Genomic DNA, 21,431 nt, shown 5'->3' with positions numbered 1-21,431 from the left:
GTTTGTGGAAGAGCTGCTATCAACGTTACATACTTAAACAAGATGCACAACAGTGTCTGAAGCCATCTGTAAAACATGGTGGAAGCTCTGTCATGGTTTGGAGCTCAGTTTCAGTCAGTGGAATTGATGGAATAATGAATGCAGAAAACTACTGTCAGATTTAGATCATGTGGAAACATCTGATTGGCAACAGCTTCATTTTTCAGTATGACAATGATCCCAAACACATTGCCAATACAGTAAAAGTAGAATTGGATAGAAAAACACAAAACAGGACTTTATTAGTCATAGACTGGCCTCCCAGAGGCTGGACCTCAGTGTAATTGAAGCAGTGTGGGATCATCTTTACAGACAACCAAAATTCAGAGAAGAGCTTTGAATGGAGAATTCAAAGCTCTTCGAAGTTCCTGGAGAAATATTACTGAAGGCTACGTAAAGACATTACATGAACGCTTGTCTAAAAGAGTTAAGGCTGTTTTGAAGAATAAAGGTGGTCAAACGAATGTAATTCCTGGCAACAGTTTTTATTTGCTTTATTAGTATATTCATCATCTAGTTTTTAAAGCAGACCACAGCACATCTGCTGTATCAGCACAGAGACATTTTCTGTGGTGTATATGAATGAAATTGGGATGGCAATGGATATGATAAAAGAGAAATATTGAATGCATTTTCATATGTTTGTATGTTTTGTTTGATCTCGTTTTTATGATTTTCTTGGTGAGGTTCATTGCTACGTTACACGCATTTTCCCTTAGTAATCCCTCTTTATTTTAGTTTTTGGAAGACTGGGAAATCAAGTTGGGGTAAAACACAAATGTATGAATACAAACAACAAACACAAAAACAAAAGCTTTTCTGTCTCTCTTTCCACCCACACCTCTCACCCACCCTCCTTCTGCATGCACAGGCTGGCGTGAGTGTGACCAGGCAGGGGTTAAATCCATTGCACCATAAAAAGGAGCTGTTCATAAAATGGTGGAATAAGAAGCAGAAATAATATTTCAAGTATGATTAGTTCATCCGCAGGGCACCTTGTGCGATTGAGAAAGGGGGTGAGAGTGGGAGGGGGCATTGTGCACGGCAAGCAGTAAATTATATCTAGCCTTTGAATGATTCCTGCAGATCCTATTACGACAGCGAGGGGGACGGGGGAATGGTGGGGGGGAATGGGGCAGTTGGGAGAGAGAAAAGCAGCAGAACGAATCGGATGAATTCTGTTTCCAGCTGTCCGAATGATGTGGGAGATGAGGAGGTGTGTGGTTGGGGTTGGGGGGCGGGGGGTGCAGATAAAGGACAATAAGACAATCATTCGTTCTGTGGGCTAAAACACGGTTATGTAGACATGCAAACATACAGATTCTGAACATTGCTTCTGTTTTTTTCTCCAACTTTTACTCCAACCATTTCTCTGAACACATTTTACACCATGTCCTTTCCCCAAATGGAGGAAAACACTATATCCCATTACCACCCCTGCACTACTCCACCCTGCCTGAATATTTGAGAGGCACTTGTCTACCATTTGTCACTTTGACTGGTGATATAGTAGCTGATAGTGGCATTAATGTGCTGCAGCAGCAGATAGTCCTCACAAGGGAAAAGAGATTCTGAATTTATTTACCCATCACCTCGTTTTTTGTCAGTGGATGCCAAATATTGTTCTTTTTTTCCGTTCTGTGATATATGTTGGAGGAAAAAATATATAAAATAATTTTCACAAGTTTATGCTATCATCATATTATCGAACATTTCAAAGCACAGGTTTAATGCAGGAAGTCATTTCTCTTTCTTTGTTGCTTTCTTTCTTTGAATTAATGTAATCGGAGGCGTGTCACCATTTAGATGGACACAAAGAAAACAGCTTTATCTGAACTACTGAAACATTTAATTTAGCAAATCTTGCTTTATTTCTCAGTTGCATCTAAAATAAACCATTGTATAAGCAAGAAGAATGTGATGTGCAACATTACACCTGCAAACTATATAATCTATAGCAGGCGGGAGAGGTTTCACTTTATTGACACAAGTGTCGACATATGCCATCTAAAGTTTCATATTTCTTGGACATGAGCTATTCAAACAGGTGAAGTAAATAAACATTATTTCCAACAGTCACTCACTTATTGGCATTAACTTACAGTGACTGCCCTTCACCACTCAATTCAGCCTTCTTTAAAAAACAAGTATCAAGACAAGAAATAATAAAAAGTAAATTCATCAATGATTACACATCTGAGGCCAGTTATATTCAAGCCAGAATGCTTTTTAATATTTTTTTCTCAACACAACGAGACGTTTCAGTGATCGCATGAAATAGCCATCTAGTCCTGCATGAAACATCCAGCTCGTCCAGCATTTCTACAAAGACAAAAAAAACTATTTGATTTACTGTATGTTTGAGTTCATTAATTAAGCCTCATTTTGGCAAACTGTGTTAGATAGTGGGTGAGTGCCAAAGGAGAGAGCCTGGACATTCAATGCAGAACATTACTAATAACAGGGGAGAAGGCAAGAGGGAATTAAAATGAAAGAATTCTGCACCCAGCCTCCCACTTTAATTGCAAATTTAAATTTCCTATAATGGATTCTGACATCTCAAGTCACCAAAATCCATCATTCTGAAGGGTATTATTCCTCAATTAACCTGTCACCCCCACCACCACCACCCTGTGTCTTTCTGCAGGGCTTCAAAAATGAAGAATTCTAATTACTTTCAAATATAAAGCAGATTGATAATCTACCCCTCTATCACACACACAGGCACGCACACACAAGAACATATCATCCTACAATATGTAAATTAGCACTAAGCACAAGCAGGCTGAAAGGACAGTCAATACAACTTTGAAAAAAAAATGTTTGCCTTGCTCTAATCCGATGTAGCATCTAATTAACATATACGTGTGAACACAGGATGAGTAGCACTCAGGGTTCACCAAGTGGGACATTTTCCCTATAACTCCCAAATGTGTGTGCATGTGTGTGTTACTGGTGATGTGTCTTGGTCCAGCTCATGTCCTCGATCAGAGGACCAGGAAACAGAAGGATACGTGCAGCATCCACACTGTTTCTGGGACCTCTCTCCTCTGAACAGAGACCTCTGGTGCATTCTCAGGTCACTCTTCCAGTTTGAGGAACACAGCCTGTATACTAACATCACCACTGGGACTGCTTCGGGCTTTACTCTCCACATCTGTTCCGGATGTTCCTTCAGCGCCTTGATCTCCTCTTGCTTCTTTTTCTGTTACTCTTTGCTAGGACTGCTACAGCTATCACAACTGTCAGTCCAGCCAATGCTTTATTGAGTTTGTAAGTCAAGACTTGGCGTTCTGAAACTTAAAGTCCCACAGGATCTTAGAGAGAGTATAGGTGGTGACATCTAGCCATACCATCTATGTGTTGGCCCTGAGATACTTTGCATAGCATGCACCTTGATTACTTTCTCCCTGGGTTACACCCCTTTTCCTCTGGATCTGTTGCTTAAGACGCGTTACTCCACTTCTATCATCAGATCTCTGGCCTTTAGCCACTGGTAGGATTTCTTAACACCAGCCACTTCATCTAATCTCCTAATTTACAAAGCATAAGGGGGTTGTGATATTCCATAATGCCCCTCTAATGTCCCCCTCATCACGAATTTTACTGTTAATCAAATATTTGTGAGCTGGCTTTTGGAAGAACCCTCTGTTAAGTTCTGTGTCTTGACATGGGTAGCATCTTTTTCCTCCCACAGCAGCAAGTTAGGAAAACCTTCAGGATAAAGGTGTACATATATATCCATAATCAAAACAAAACTTCATAATGAGACTCTCAGAAGACTCGCTGTGGGATGCAAGGCCCTGTATGCAAAAAGAAGTGGCACATGAACAGTGTTAGGCAAGTTAGTTGAAAAAAGTAATCAATAACTAATTACTGATTACTTCCCCCAAAAAGTAATCCCGTTACTTTACTGATTACTTATTTTCAAAAGTAATTAATTACTTAGTTACTTAGTTACTTTTTAAAAACACAAATTTACAACCTGAATAGGTGATAAAGCGATAGATCTTTCAGCCCAATTCTACTTTTTCTGCATAATCCATCATACAAAATGTAATCAAATGGAAATGTCTCTTTTTAAAACTTGTTTTATTAGTTTTAATCTTTTAACTTTATGCATCAAGCAAAAATTAAATTATATGCAACATTCTCTGACTGGAAGAAATTTGTTTAACATTTAAACCTATTTTCTGCACATTCCAGCACATAAAATAAAATATTTTTTTGTGTTTACACTCACTCTTTCAAATAGATGCAAGTAAAACACAGCAGAAAATAAATAAAGTCAAAGGCTAGTTGCTCTATTTTCACCTGTAAAGCAGGACGGGGGTAGGCGGAGGTTTAGCCTGGTGCAGGTGTGCAGCAGCGGTCAGTTGAAGACTCCGCGAGTTTCTCTGTGAATTTCCCATTACAGTCGTAGCGCACTCGGCGCTTGCTTGGAAGTTAAGGGGGTTTTTTTCGCTGTAAAAAGAAGTTTTCTTCCCACGCACAACGGACGCTAATGTTTTTGTCACTTTTTATGGAATCAAACTCAAAGTAAGGTCAGTACTTCCACGCTTTAAACGCTGCACGCTCATACTCTCTCCCGTACTTGATATATTATCCATTGTTGACCTGCAGACAGCTGTTGTCACGAACGTCGCACTCGCTTACGTCACTATCATGAGACATTCTCGCAAAAAACTCACGGTTTTAGTAACGCAGTAACGCAGCGTTCCTACGGGAAAGTAACTGTAATCTAATTACCGTTTTTGCAATGGTAATCCCTTACATTACTCGTTACTTGAAAAAAGTAATCGGATTACAGTAACGCGTTACAAGAAACGCGTTACTGCCCATCTCTGCACATGAATGTTTTAATATTTGTCCAAGGTGATATGATGAATGCAGAGATAAACTCGCAGACTCAGCCCAATCCATCGAAATCATTTAGACAACCTTTTATGACTGAGGTGGACAACACATGACCAGAGGTTTTAAGAGCTGAATAGAAGACATCTTCTTGAGTGACCAAGTCAGTCATCAGAATTTAATTTGACTTGAGTTACAGTCTACTTGCTCTCTCACAGCTTTTTCTTTCTCTCACTGAAGACTTTATTATTTCACTTAAAATCAAACATTCTGAAGGAAAAAGGCCAAAAAACAAAATACAGAGACAAGACCAAACTTCCTACAAATTGGACTTTCCAATCATGAAATGTCAGATTCGTGATAATGGCAGCTGCAACCACATTCCCAACTGTGACAACTGAAGCCACATCTAACACAGCTGCTGCTTATGTTGCACCCTTCAGCTGTGACTTATGTCATGCTCCTCTCTGCTCACCACAGCCCGATCTCTCTTATAAGCAGCCAGAGGTTTGTTTGTTATAGCTGACAAGCAGCAACCACCACAGCTGAGGGCTGCCAAAGTACCCACAGATGCCGTTTCCCAATTGGCAGCCGGATGCTTGCTCTCAAAACAGTGACTATATTGAAGTCTAGGAGAGCAACCTAAAAACTTTTCTCCTTATCAAGAACATGAAGAAATCTTCCAGTGATGGCGTTTAAATTTGTTTTCCATCTTACTAATGGAACGATTTAGACAAAGATTTATTTTGGAGTCTGTTTAGAGGATTTGCAGGGTTTCTCTCTCTCTCAGCTGTAGTATATCTCAACTCACGATCTATCCCTGCTTCCAAAATATGGCCCATTTAAATGACTACAGTTATTGAGCATGTAGTCATGACAACGTAATTTTTAAACATTACAACAGCATTATAGGTGGTGTCACTATAGCAGGGCACTCCTTCCAAAACGTGTACTCTGTTACACAGCCTCATCCTTTTTCCCATATATTTAAATTCCCAAGCTAATTTCTGGGCCCTGTCAGGGATTGCTGTAATCGTTTTGTGGCACTCCACTCTATCACAAAGCTGAACCTCAACAATCCTGCTACATGCCTGTGTGTATATGTATCTTCTCTTTTTTCACTTTACATTACCTCCCTCCCCAGAAATCAGGGAGGAAGCTGGGAGACAACTGTATTTTAAAAGTAGTGTGGACTGAAGAGAAATGTTCAAACCGATTTTCAAACCAATAAATCACCATGTAAACAAAAGGTAGTGGTGGAAAAGCAGTGCTTCGACAGAGGGTACCAACAGAGGGCAGATACTGACTGTGGCGTAGGAAGCTGTGTGAACAAGGTGGGCACAAAACTACAGCTGAGTGCATCTCATAATTGAGCATGACCCACAAAGTCACCTGCCTTCTACTTGTATCGCACTTTTTGACCATCGACAGAGCAAAACAGTTTCCCTCCTCATTAATGACACAAATGTAAGATTTTGCTTGATCTGAGTACAGATACTCCTTAATGTGGTAATTTCACAGGAATAATAGCCCACTTAAAACAGTATCAACTGTTAATTCTCTTAACTGTCCATGATTGCGATGGCCCAAGGGAACAAATGGCTTTCTTTATTGTACGGTGTCTGTAGCACCCCGTGTTCTATTCATTTATGGACAGAATGAGGAATATAAGAGCTTTGTATCATCTTAGCCACATACAAGCATATAGAGAGATGACATTGCAAAGCTCGGGGTCCACAATATGTCAGTGAAATGAAAATAAACTATGTGATTAAAATATATTTGTGAGATATAAATGACACATGTTATACAGTTTGCAATACAGTTACGAGATGTGGAATACAGAGGAAAGAGGACCTTAATCTAAATTTATAGTACAGGATTGTAATTTCTGAGAAGCTCATCCACTGCTTCAGATTTGCTTAAATAGTAAATCCTGTTTACTACCCAATGACCAGTGAGGTATGTTCACTATTTTTGCATATTAGATGAAGATGACCATTGTTCTGTCTGTCTTATACACACTGTTCCAGTGATCCCAGTAGAAGAAGAAGTAGAAAAATATCTACCTCTTTGCATTATGCCACTGCACAGTTGAAGTTGAACAAGCAAAAAATATAAAATAAAAAAAAAAGTTTAAAAATGTAAAGAACAAGACTGGAAAAAGATTGGAAAATAATCAGTTCTGGTTCTCGTTGTTTCATAAATATGATCAATCTAAGTGTTCTGATTTTTCTAAATAAAAATAACCTCCAGAACTTTATTATTCTGGATAATCTTATGAAGCCTGAATGTGTTCCTGTGTGACTCATAGTTCATATAAAATAGGCATTATGAGACTGAACGACACATGCACTGATGTTTGCACCCTTTTCCTTTAATGCCCAGCTCTAATTAACAAAAAGTGTTAAAATCCCTAATTAACTAATACTATAATTAGAGGGTTTTTGTTGTTGTTATTGTTTTCACTGCAGGAACTATTAACAGGAATTCAGTGGGAAGAACAACCTCCAACCTTGTCTTTTGTGACATTCTTTTCCTTATTATGGCAGTACAGCTGACACACTGACTTCTTTCCTAATTGGACTTACAGTTAACTTTTACATGTTAATAAATCAACATAACTGCATGCAATGAGCAGGCCTAGTTGTGTTGCATTGTAAAAAATAGTCCAGAGTTATGAATCTACAAATATCTATGTTATATCTTTTAAAAGACTTCCACCTTCATAAATTTCACAAAACACTTTTTGGAGAATCTGACTTATAAATGCATCTGAAAGACGTAGAGAAACTGAGGCACACATAAAGAATAACTTGAATACACACAGAAGTAAATGTCAACATTATAAAGTCCAGGAAGCATGCCAAGGAGAGCTTAGAAAAAAATATATAAAACCGACAATAAGTCATCTGCCTGCTGGCACAACACAGTTCTAGCTCAAAGTCATGTAGCTGTTGACTGTTCTGTACTTTTGTAATAATTCAAATTTAATTAAAGGCTTAAGGAGAAAATGGCCTGAGCTGATGGTATAATGAGTTGCCAAGGGACATATTTTTAATAATCTTATTTTGTAACAAAGATGTTACCAAGTCACATTCGTATTATGAGAATTGCTTAGCCACTTTCACTGGACGGATAATTCACACCAGCCCCGAGGAGTTCAGTCTTTTCTACAAGATGTATGACTAAACTGATGATTTTAGTTCACTCATCAGTATTAATTAACATCAACAAATCAAACTGTTCTTAACATCATTATATCCTACTCTAGTTTGTCTCCTTACTTCTAAAAACAAATGCTTTAGAACTTCAGAAGCTTTATACTCAAACTAAAACTCAGACCAATACTATGTTTAGATAGTTCTTGCACTGATACAATGTAGATTTTATACAAGATATAGTATTACATTTACGAAATAATTCTTTAAATCATGAGAGATACTCAAAAAAAATGTTGGATTCTTAAAATTTAGTCTCTGTGGGCTGTTTCTATTTAGTCTCTGTGGGCTGTTTCTATTTAGTCTCTGTGGGCCAGTGGACTGGCTAACTTACATCTGATGATAACTGCCAAAGATGTGATCTTTGATTTAATTATGGATCCTCACAGATGTAGACTGTGATGTTAACATTGCCAACATTTGCGTAGATGTATTTATGTGTATTAAACCATTAAGCTGTCAACAAACCAGATCTGCTGCGCATTTCTAAAACATGAGATTAGCAACCGCCCTTTGGACATAATTTGCACTATTGAAAATTGCATGGTGCCAGGGCAAAGAAAAGGCCAAGAAAAGAAGGACTGCTGCGAAACCAACACAAATAAAGAAAATTGTCCTCTGAGTGATGATTACAGTCACTCTCTCAATCTTTTGCCACAAAACCCCACAAAAATAGTCCGCATTCCACATTCCATCTCTTGTTAATAAAGATTCATATTTTTAAATAAATGCTACATAATCACTCAGCCTTGAACAACTCAAGAAATGTTTCACATGATCTAAACGAAACATAATAAAATAAGTGATGTCTGGTGCATTCCAGTGACTTATTAAAATAGTTTTCACAGACTGTCATAATGTTTTAAATAAATACTTTCCATTAAAAGCTGATTTTGTATAAAATAAAACACTGTGTCATTCTGTGTAAATATAAGGAATAGCATCAGCAAAATCCACTTTTCTGGCAATTTTACTCTGTATTGATGATTAACGTAGTATTTCTTGAAAATGCACCATTGTGCAGCTTACCTATTCTTGAATACATAGAATATATTATTCTAACTTTTCAATTAAAATAGAGAACAAATTTTACTGATGAAAGTTGCCCAACACTTCTTTAATATTAGAATACAAAGAACTTCAGGGACTCCTTAACAAGGCCTGTCATTGTTCCCCTACAAAAAGAGTGCTGTTTGAGTTTTTTCCAAATTGAATCCATCTCAGACAGTAATTATTAGCATTTTAACCCAACTGCTTTATACCCGCACAGTATCTTTAAATTTATAATTTTTAAATCAAATTTCGTGTGGCAAAATCGTTAGAAAAAAGTAAATCAAAGTAATGATAATTTCATGTATTGTATATATGAAAGATTATTTCTGCTACTAGAGCCATTGGAGATTATGAAATCACTAAAGGATAGTGCTCTACGATACATTTTAATGAACACCAACCAGACAGTGTTCACTCTTTCACTATGTACAATAACTAGCTAACACAGTAAAAAAAAAAAAAAAAAAAAAAAATCTTTCAACTTTTCTTGTATATTGACACGTTTTTTTAGTGACCTTCAATGGGATACATACTGGACTTTGAGAATAGAAATAAAGTATTGAGCGAACTGCATTAGTATGGATCCGATACTGATACCAGTGTTGGTATCGATACTATCGATATTCGGATCCATCTGCCCACCTCCACAAGTGTCAACCAATCACTTCAGAGTATCCCTAAGCTAGCGATAACTTGTCTCTAAAGCGACTTTCTCCACTGTTGGCTCATACAAGCATTAACCAAATAGCAGGTAAAAATATTGCATCTATTTTTATATTTGCTTATTCACCCATCATCTCCCAAGCACAGTTTTAATCTAAATCAAAGGCAATTGCAATTATGTGGCTAACATGTGCAGGGTAAGTCGAGCTAAGTTTTGTATGTTTTTTTTTTTGTCCATCCACACATACAACTGACCTTGCAATACAAAGAAGGTATTTTGCAGGTTAATCAAAGGTTTTATGAGAAACTTTATTATTGCCATGTGTTTTGATTTTTTTATTTTTATAAAGGTACTTTTAATGGATTAAATTTTACTTGAGACATTTTGTTAGGTGATGGGTCCACCTGAAACTAGTTTGTCTGAAGTCTGCAAATGCAAACTCCATGATTAAATTTTACCTCTAACACATTAACATCTCTTCACTATATATCTACCAAATACTTATAAGTAAGTGTCCCTGGAAGCCTGTGCTCTTCCTGTTACTATTTCAAAGGGCAGTTTCCAGATGTAGGCATGTTTGTAAAGATGTAGGCAGTCTTTGATTGAAGTTTGTAACTTCAGGCATGTTAGTTTATAGAATTGCAAAGTTAGTTTTCTAAAGTTAAATGCTTCCTTATAATGATCCTAAATTTTCCAAGGTTAGGTGCTGATGTGTTGTTGTTTGCATCAATTCTGTTGGTCTGCACACCTTGTCACCTGTCAGTACCTTCCTCTCTTACCCTCTCTCAGTGGGATCACTCTAATCCAATCCCAAATATATTACTTGGTCCTCACTGAGATAAGGCATTCTGGGGGAAGTTAGTGTATCCATATGAATTAAACAGACAGCAACTCTATCAAAATCAGGCAGTAGGTCAAGGCTACTCTGCAAGAGGATATGATGCAGTCAAACAGATTTTTCCCCATATAGCCTCTTCTTTACCCCCAGCCTGGGTTATTATCACTCACCCACACCGAAGACAATAACAACACCAGACACCATCATCTGTGCTGTCTGCATCTCCATCTGCAGCTTTATAATGATAGTGGGTGATGAGCCTTTGCTTCCCCCCCCCCCCCCTTTTTTTAAGTAATTCAGTGATTCTTTCACTTGAACACCACTCAGATGTCACCACAGTACTAAACATTCAGATAATTTGAACTTTAACCAATGTCACTACTGAACTTTTAAAAAACCTACCAATAAGAAACTGGGAAGCTCTACATGGATAACTTGGATGTGATTTTAGTGTATGCCCTTCTTTTGCATTTCTTTCACATTTCCTGATTTAAGATGTGCTCATGGCAATGATTTGTCTAAACCAGAAGCTAGTAGAAATGTGGATATTACGTGGATAGTTTTAAAAGAATGTAAGCAGACCTCAATAAATTGTCAGATTTTCAGACTGTAGGTTTGGTGGTTTGGTTTATGATGTTTTCAGGAAAGCTGTGCCACACCTTAGATTAATTGTTGCCAGTAAAGAGGATGCCAAGTGAGCTTGGAGTGTGCGTGGCTCTTAGAAGGTCTCGGCATGTAATTAAAAACAATGGCGTGTAGAATAATGGCTGAGGCGAAAGTGTGTTATTAAGGCCATTTATTGCAACAGATTCAGCTTCTTGGGACAGTTGAGAGTCCCAAAGAAAGATTCCTAAGCATTTTCACGCCTCTGTAAGTACTGCTATTGACAAAAATATGTTTCACATTTTAAAATATTAATGCTCACATGTGTGAGATGTTAATGGAAACATTTCTTTTTATTTCAGTAAACATCACTGATATCCTAACACTATTTTAGTGAGCCCCCATCAAAAAAAGCAACATCCTGTGCAGGATGGTCTTTGGCATGTTGACCATAATAACTACATAGATACTTCACAGTTAATCTCACACAGGAATACGGAAAGACTTCACACATGATTGATTGAGAGTTTGAGAGTAATATAGATTTGAGCTCAGCTTTCATTTGGAAAAGCATAAACCCAGACTTTCAGTGCTCCGTGCTTTAACACAAATTCCTATTAGAACGGTGATGAAACCTTAATGGCTCAGCTGGGGTTGTTGTTGTTGTGTGTGTGCTAACAGCATAAAAAGAAAAAAACGCTAAAAAGAGCCCTTTGCAACAAAGATTGGCATAAGAATGTAAAATAGTAGCGCTTTAACAAAAAACATAACAATGAAAGTTGACATATTTTTTTGCAAGATTAATGAAATAATGATGGTAGATTTCATAAAAAGTGGGCAAAAATACAATTGCGTAATGTTTTTTTGTCAAAATAAGCAAGTAAAGGCAGAGGAAGACGCTGCCATTCACTGCGATTTCTGCTAAATAATGCAGTGCATAGATAAAGCTGAGGTGACGAAATTGAGGCTGCAAAGGAGCTATGTGTACTTTCTGTTTTGTTTGGGATGCTGTGCTTGTCCACAGTGCTGCTCAAAGTCAGTGTGACACTGTGGTTGTTGCAGACTTTCTTTTTTTTGGGGGGGGGGGGCAATATCACTATGGTAGCTTTGAATTGGGTTTGAGGGTTATTCTGCCTCCAGAAACAGGGGCACGAGCATGGAAGAAAGTGCTGCCTTTCAAATATATTAATCTAGCACATGGTTACTAAAAGGTAGTGTCTCTTGAAAGCATGACAGTTTCATCAGTGTTGTTTTACGAATAAGCATTGCTACATCAAAAAGCTTTTTGCCATTAGGGAAAATTCATTAAATATTTTCAGCTGTGAGGAAAACGTCCATTTTACCAAGTGCTTATCGGGGGAAAAAATAGAAACATGAAATATTAGTGATGGCAAAAAAAAGTAATTTAAATTTATATCTTCGATTTATTCATTATTACTTCTTCATATATAAATGTACAGACAGAGAGAGAGAGAGTAAAGATAGTCTGATGGCCTGTGATTGTTTACAAACAAATGACGTCATAAATTGGTAGACTTAAGTAATCGTCAAATGAAGCAATTTAATCTGTAATTACATTTGATCCCAAAATGAAAGCTTTGCTCAACATTATGTTTGTTGTTCTGTTTTTTTTATTCATTTTTTGGCACATGTTTTGAGTACAGCCAGAGATGGCTAAGATGAGAAGCTGTCTGTTTGTGGTCAGAGGATGTGGTAGACTGCTTGTGTTGTTTGATACTTGATCTGATGTTAATGTGCTGCTGTGTGTGTGGGATGGAGTAAGTTGAAAGAGGCAGAGGGGAAGATGGGCAGATAATCCCGTCTGCCTGATGAGATTGAATGCTGAGATTGATTGATCGCCTAATCATAGGAGGAAATGGGCCTGAAAATGAATGGGACTCTGCCCCTGCCTTGCTGTGGAGCTGGGGAGTTGGGTTGGAGGGGATGTTAGCTGCAGAAAGACATGGCCTTAATGTGCATGAGACCTGATTTCATTTGTGTCTGATATACAGTTATATGATCCTGGCTAAATGATCAAATAAAAAAGGAAGAGGGAGAACAGTGAAGGGGATGTAAATCAAGCTTTATTGCTGGAATATTACTTTTTCATCTCATCTGAAATGGATGCATTGAGAAAAGAGCAAGAATAAAAATTCATCATCAATGTAGAATTGATGGAACTGTGTGTCGGTGTAGAAACCCACTGTTGTGGATCTAGTTGACTGGCTAGTAATAGGCATTAGATTATAGGATTATATGAGGACTATATGATTGGTTTTCAGTATTTTTGGCTTGGATTGAAGATTTGCCTGGTCGAGTTGTTTACAGCTGGATTGGAGGTTTTTAGAATATTTAAAAAGCTAACATGCTTCTGCATGTGTCACTCTCTCTTTGTCCTCACTGCCACTTACTAGCTCAATTGATGGCAAGACTACTTAAAAATAGAAGTGGTCATTGTGTCTCTGCTTGAGAGCCTAATATGTACTAACCTACATTGCAGACACAAAGATAGCCACTTTAGATCAGGACAGTTATTAGCCCCCCTATGAAAAAATTAATTAAAAAATATTTCCTAAATGCTGTTAAACTAAGTAATGCATTTTTATGTTATTTTATTTATTTTGGATGTTAACATTATTTTACTTTGTGCACAGAAACAAAATTATTTCACAAAACCAAAAACTACTAGGATTAAAATTATTAGCCACTATGATGCTAATAGTCAATTGTGTATCATTCATGCTGGATAACAGCCTGGAGTCCTTTGTTGTAGTTCTCAACAAGTCTCACAAACGTCTCCTGAGCAGTCCTAGCTCATTCTTCTTTGGTGAATCTCTCAAGCATCTCCAGATTTTAGGATATTCTGGCATGGACCTTGGTCTTCGGTTCACCACACATATTTTTGATGGAATTCGACTCATGACTTTGTGCAGGCCTCTCACTAACTTTCACTGTGGTCTTCTGGAGGTAGTTCTTCATCAGGAACGGAATATATTTTGGGTCGACCAAGTTTAGCTGCTGCCTGCTTGAGGATTTCTTTGAAAATCTTCACATATCCTCCTTCATAATTGCTTCCACATTGACGAGATTTCCCTTTTACAGATACACTGAAGCATCCCCACAGCATAATACTCCCAGCACCATGTTTTACTGTGCTGACAGTGTGTTTTGGGTTATCCAACTCTCCCTTCTTTCTCCAAACATAATCAGCGCCTTTATGGTCAAAGAGGTCTAGTTTCATCTCATCTGACCAGAGGACGTGCTTCCAGTATGCATAACCTTTCTCCAGGTTGTTAATAGCATACTTCTGTTTGACAAGGTGTCTTTTCTGAAGAAGTGAAGTTTTTGCAGTCCATTCCCGTAAAGGGTACTAGTGAACGTTTTCGTTGAGAGTACAATCCCTAACTTAGTCATTCACTAGTGTATTGGCAGTCATTCGGGGGGCTTTAGACACATCTCTCACCAGATTTCTCTTGTCCAGAGTTGTTAAAATCTTTCTCTTCCTACCTCTGCCAGGCTTGTTCTATACTGTGTGGCTCTCTTTGAATTTCCTGATGATGTTTCTCTCTCCTGTTCTGGACACTTGGGAATGCTGTGCTAACTTTGTATATCCATCTCCTGCTTTGTGAGCATCCAAAAAAGTATGAACTGATATCTTGTTTTTTGGCCTGATGTTTTCTTAAGTGATACCTCAAAACCTTCCTGAGGTTTTAACACTGTGTGCAAATTGGAAGATGACCCTCACTTTTAACTTTTAACTTAAAGTACATCCTTGCACAGCAGTGATTTGTGCTGTGGCTCCAAAAAGGTTTTTTTTTGTTTTTTTTTTTAGGGAGCTAATAATATTAATGCTGATCATATTTTTTGAGGTAATTGTTATTTTGTGCAAATTGAAATAACTTATGTTTTCTTAAGAGAACTGGTATGTTTAGAAATCCTATGTTACTTGCTCTATTAAAAAAGCACTTAAACAAAAACTTACATCTCATAGGAAGGCTAATAATTTTATCCTCATCTGTATATAAAGGAAGAGTTTAGCTTTGTATTGTGAGGTTTCTTTTATTTTATGTAAGGCTGACATTTCAGAGTGAATACTGCTAGAATCTATCCATGTGCAATGCTTGATGTGTTAGATTAAGCCTGTCATTAAGGCAGAATCAAACCAACAAGTTTGCCTTGTTGTTTAAGTTTTACCAACTGTCAGTATGCTTGTCCACCCCTTTAGAGATGCTTTGTAAAGCAAATACCTCTCACAGTTGGAGCATTTGTGACAATTTTCCATCTCATTATCAAAAGAGCAGCAGTCATTTTCTTTCTTTTTTTGTAACTTAATTTAACACTTGAGTGATAAATATGTTTTGCAGATAACAAAATCCTGCATTGGAATTATCAGTGTCATAAGTGTTTTTCAAAACCGTATAGGTGTAGCAGAATGTGACTGTTATTATGTCACTGTAGCTATAAATTGTCATTCTTTTGTTCAGATTCATTACATGCTATATTTACCAGTCAATAAATCATGAAAGACAGCTTCCTATTGATGTAGCTTTACTCTGGAGCGCAAAACAGCACCAACTAGACAGGGCATAGCCACGAGACTGGTGCCAGGCATCACAATGTTGACGGAGCATGCTTTAGTGTGCCTGTAGGTGTTTAATAACATATTTGGGCTTACTAGTTTACAATGCTAATAAACACCCAAAGTTTCTGAAAACGACAGTTGAATTGAGATATGTAATGAGATGGTCAATGTTATTTGATTTTATCTATTTATCTATTTGATATCTTGAATTTCTAGCTGATTGTTGCAGATACTAGTTTAGTTACTTTAATTTGAGCAAGTGTTCTTTCTCTGAAGTGTTTTCTTTAATTTTATTTGCTTAGCTCTGTTTTGGTCTCCACCATCGTCTAAGGAAAATAAAGCAAAACATTTAGCTTTAAAATAACAAAACAAAATTAATTAGTGCTGAGAGCTAATCAGGGCAGAGATATAGCTCTAATCTGAAGGTTTTTTGTTTTTTAAAGATTAAATAATCAAGAATAAATGTCAATATAATGCTAAAATGCCAAAAAAGGAAAAAAATAAGACAAAAAACAACTGACACAGGCAGCCAATAGGTTTGTTATGTTTGTGTTCTTATGCGTGTGTGCATGCGTTCTTTATTTTAATATATCTTAGCCAGGATCTCTAAGCTAAGCATAAACCTAGTTTTGACCCTCCTCTTTGTCTCCCTCTAGTGTGGTGGTTGCATTCTGTAGTGACTGATTAGTAATTTGCTGTGATCCTGAGCTCGAAGCCTGATAGCAGGATGACAAACAGTAATATGAGCAGCCTACACAAAGAAGTAGAGAATCTGCGGACTACGTGATCAATGGCATTGATCAGCCAGTCAATCGTCAACTCTATATTCTACTGTGTTTACTTTCTCCCACTGCTGCTGTTAAACTGAGCATGCTCTAATCGGCCACCATAGAGACCCTCTAAAAGCTGGCCTCACACCCGTCATTGATTGACACACTGATTATCTTGGGAGCTGTTGACATCACACTTGTTAGCCATCTTAAACATTTATGATGATGGGGAGCGGTAGCTCTGTGTTACCCACTTTACTGGGCTAGAGGGAGAGACAGACATTCATTTTAAAGCTTTTAGTTTAATGTGGTTCGCTTTACTAACTTTTAATCAAAAAAACATCCAGATTGTTATTTGTGATGGACCAACACTTTGAGTTATATCTGTAGATAGTTTGTAAAAGTGATATCATGCGTTGACTTGTGTGTTTTCCTTGATTGCCAACATAGAAACTGAAGTATATTTTAAAATTTAAGCAATAGATGGACTGTGAATAAAGCCTTTTAGTCATCCCTTCAGGATTTTAGGAAATGTGCTTATTTTCAACGTTGATAAAAGCAAACTGAGTGATTTTGTGTCAGTTTAAGTAGGCATTAAGGTTTTGCAGTTGTGTGTCTGATTTGTTAATGTTTTCCTCTACTTTTGTCTTTGATATAAAATTCAAAGAGATTCTTTTGTCCTTTTACTTAAATTAGGCTTTTTCTCTTCCTATTTTTCTATGAAATTCAAACTTCATTATACAGAAACACACACAAAGCGATATTCTATTTGGTAGCCAAGCCGTACAATAAGACTGTACTAACTGAATGAGATATGCATAAGGTCACTTAATTCTGGCATTGTTTTAAGACAAGCAGACAATTTATACAGATGATTTATGATCAGACATCTCTGCCTAACCAGAATAATTCAGATTGTTTTGAATGTTTTTATATTTTTCTGTCAGTTGTCATTGGGGTTAATATTTTGAGGAATTGTTAACAGTGGATACCTAAACATACCATCTCATTCAGATGTCCAGAGTTCCCAGGATGAACTGCAGACCTGTTTGTTCTTCTGTCCTTATTTATTGTTGGTTAACATTTTGTACAATTTGTGCATTGTAATTAGTATATAGTTTCTGCAACTTCCTCGGGCTTAATTACACAAACTCTTTATCTTAGGCGTTCAGTAACTGTCTTTGCTGTACGGACAAGTGCCTCTGATAGAGATAACATCCCTGCTTGATTTTCCACATAGATGATTTTCTCATATCGGTTTGGCAGCCTCAAACAGACATAAGGTCTTTTTATGGGTCTGTGTTTTTAGTCATCATTGCTATTTTTACCTTCAGTTCCTTCATATTCCTGCCAGCTTCCCAAGGCCTCTTGTGGTTGGTCAGCACATTGAAAAGTGTGGTGCCTCTTTACAAGATTGTCCTTAATCTTTTGCCAACCATGTCACCTCAAAACGTGTGGAGGCTGATATGATAATGATGTGGACCAGTCCAGGGTATTAGAGTTAAGCTGGGTGATTAGGCCTCACATCGATTATTCTATCATTCAGCACTGGCCTTGTCTGGGCATCTAGGAGAGAGGTGAATTGGGTAGTGGTGGGGTAGCAGGGGATTGACAGCCATCCTGGAATGAGGAATGAGTGAATCGCAAATGTACATCAAACCTGAATTTGTTTTAAACCATACATGCTGGGTATAAAACATTTTCTTCTTTTACTGTTACTGATTCCTTTCTTAGACAAATGTGTGTTTTTGGAACTTAAACTGCCTATTATTAAGAAATACCTTCTGCTATGTTTAAGTAGTAACTTAAGTAGGTTGCTATTCTCAAGAAGCTCCTCCTGTATTTTTATGCTTGTGTTAAATTTTCTGTATTTGCAGAATCAAACTAGATTAGTGAATGAAACATCACATTACATAACTTATGCAAATGGCATGACGTTATCGTATCATGTTTGACAGCGTTTTTATTATAGTGCATCAAATTGTGCTCCAGCTCATCAAGCTTTCCTAGAAGCACGGAGTAGAGTTAACAGGGACAGGGATGTCAGTGTATTGAAATAGACAGTCAAACAGTAGAAATAAAAAGGGGGAAAATACAGAATTTGTGGCTGTAGATGGAATTTATAAGAGAAATATGGGCAAGGAAGTGTTGAAACAGGAGAGATGGAACAGGAAGAAAAGGTTAGGACCCTTGCCTTGCCTGAACACTCTGAGGCTTTTAATCCCGGAACAAAGTCATTAGGGTTCGCAGCTACAGAAGAGGCCAATTAAAAGCAGAGTGTAGGCATAAGTCGGGAGAAAGGCATCATTTGCTGTAGAAACCCAAGCCTTTTATCAGACCAGTGGGAGCCTTCCCTTATTCACCCAGAGAATCAGAAGGCCTGTCAGACATTTCTTGGAGATGTTTTTACTTCAAATAATTCACTTTCACTTAGAAATAGGGCAGTGGTGAGGAGAGGGAGATGGCTCAGATTATCTAAAGGCCACCAAAAATCATGGCATGACCGTGTTTATGTCCCGTACAGTACTGATAATGTATATTAGAAGATGCTAAAAAAAACAAAAAAACAAAATGATGCGATATTGACTAAAAAATATGGATGTTTTCCTTTTTGTAATAACTGTGTTTTTAAATAAATTATATTTGGTCATTAAAAACTGTAATGCTATTATTCATGTAGTGTGATTAACAGTTGTGAAGATTTACACACCCCATTCCTCTTGTAAATTGACTGTGTACTTACAGGCACTACTACACATGGTAAAGAAATCCTCAATTATCCCTCACAAAGCTCCATTTTACTCCAATTAGCTGCTAAATCCATCTGTGTGGTGATTTAATGCAAGGATTGAGTGGAGGGTGAGGCCTTGATCTGGACTTCCTTGTTTACTGAAATAATTGATATTATCAGATTCTTGGTGATTAATGGGCTTACTTACATATACCAGGGCTTAGCAGCTCTGCTGTAATGTAAAGCTGGAAGAATTATAGTATTTATGTCCCTGGAGTCTGCTAATTATTGTACTAAGTTTGGCCTTCTTGTGGAGTGAAGACTAACGAAAGATTGGAGAATGTAAAAATTTTAACACTAAATTTCCCTTTTGTAATCCATCATTATTTGCAATCTACCCCTGAAATTTGCTACAGTGTGTTTACTTCATCTTTCCAGAACTGCTTTTGAGCAGATGCTGGCCCAAACTCCACAAGTACTCGCTAAAATGTTACTGTTTACAGCCAGGCAGAACTGAAGTAACACTGGGTAGAAGTTGTAAACAGTATAAAAGATGGACATTCCTTCTGCGTCTGAAAAGTGAAGCAAATGCAATGGTTTAAAATGCTTTAAACATGCATTCTTTTTAATGGCCACTGGGGGCGATACATGTAGTTGCATAAAGACATCTGGTCCTGTAGAAATGTGTGGCAAAACAGCAGTCTGATTTGACCTCTATGAACGTTTCAGGTCAAAGTGAATTAATAATTAAGTCTGTTTTGACTGACCCACCTCTTCTCATCACGTCCAGTTTTGAAACACAAAGATGGCAACAATGGAAACACTAAATAAAATCAGAATGCAGTAAGTTGCAGATCGTTTAAAACTTACATTTAATTGAAAATAGTACAGAGATGTGACCAGAAACATGTTTCAAAAAACAAGGACAACAAAAGACTGTACTGGTTAGCATTTGAGCAATGATAGTAACAGCTCTAATTGTAAAACTACCAAGATTTTAGGGATTTCATCATGTGTGGCACATAAAATCAATAAAAGACTCAGAGAAATCTCTGTGTGCACGGGTCACAGCTGAAAACCAACTGAATGGCTATTATTTTCACATCTTCATTTGCTACTGTATGGAAAAGGGATCTAATTCTGTAAAGGATATTAATGCATGGGCACACAAACATTTCTTAAAATCATTGTCAGCAATTATGGTCTCTGAAACAGACTGAATTTGTGACAGAAGTGTCCTAACTTTTTAAAATTCTTTGCTGTGTTTTTCTTTGTTTAAATTTTACACAGAATCCCAACTTTTTGGAAAATGCTACATACTCATTGACATAGAAGTCATATGTATTGACCACAAATGCATCAAAGCAAAGAGCAATCACTTGGCAGTATAAATTACACCTTCCTGTTTAATATTTTGTTAATACAGAGAAATTAATGTTGTTCAATAGAAACTTTTTTTTAATCTTTGAAACCATGATTTATGATCTAGTTATAAATCATTTGAATTATTTGGTATCGTTTAGGATTGTGATATACTGTTGTGCAGCCCTTGAATTATTGAGTACGTTTCATTATTTAAAAGTGCACTGGATACAGCATTCGGCATCAGACCGCATATCATCATGTAGACATACTATACATTAAACCCTTTCTCTGGATGAAAGGCTTCGGGCTGAAGGGAGAGCAGGTTATAGGAGTTAAATGAATACATAAAAACTGCGTAAATTGCACCAGGTTCATACCACCATGGGAGATACAGTATGAGGGTGGATGAGATGAGCCAACGGTCTTTCTCAGCTAGCAGATCCTCCTGAGAACTATTAATAATAAAACAACATGCTGGTTTATACAGATTCACATATCATAAAAATGGCTTTTTAGTACTTGTTACAAACCTTTACCTGTCTGTTTCGCTTATAGCTGTTCGGGATTTTGTGAAAGGCACAGTAGGGATGAGGGTTGGGTGGTTCTTTGACCTGAATGGGTAAATACTCCCCATGAGTTATTGGTGTTGGGTGTATACGATTGCTTATGTGTGGGACTATATGGCATGCGGATTGGCAGTGCATTGGTCTG

The sequence above is a fragment of the Oreochromis niloticus genome, linkage group LG1 (assembly GCF_001858045.2).
Source record: "Oreochromis niloticus isolate F11D_XX linkage group LG1, O_niloticus_UMD_NMBU, whole genome shotgun sequence".
Taxonomy (NCBI): Eukaryota; Metazoa; Chordata; class Actinopteri; order Cichliformes; family Cichlidae; genus Oreochromis; species Oreochromis niloticus.
This window is presented reverse-complemented; position numbering follows the sequence as displayed.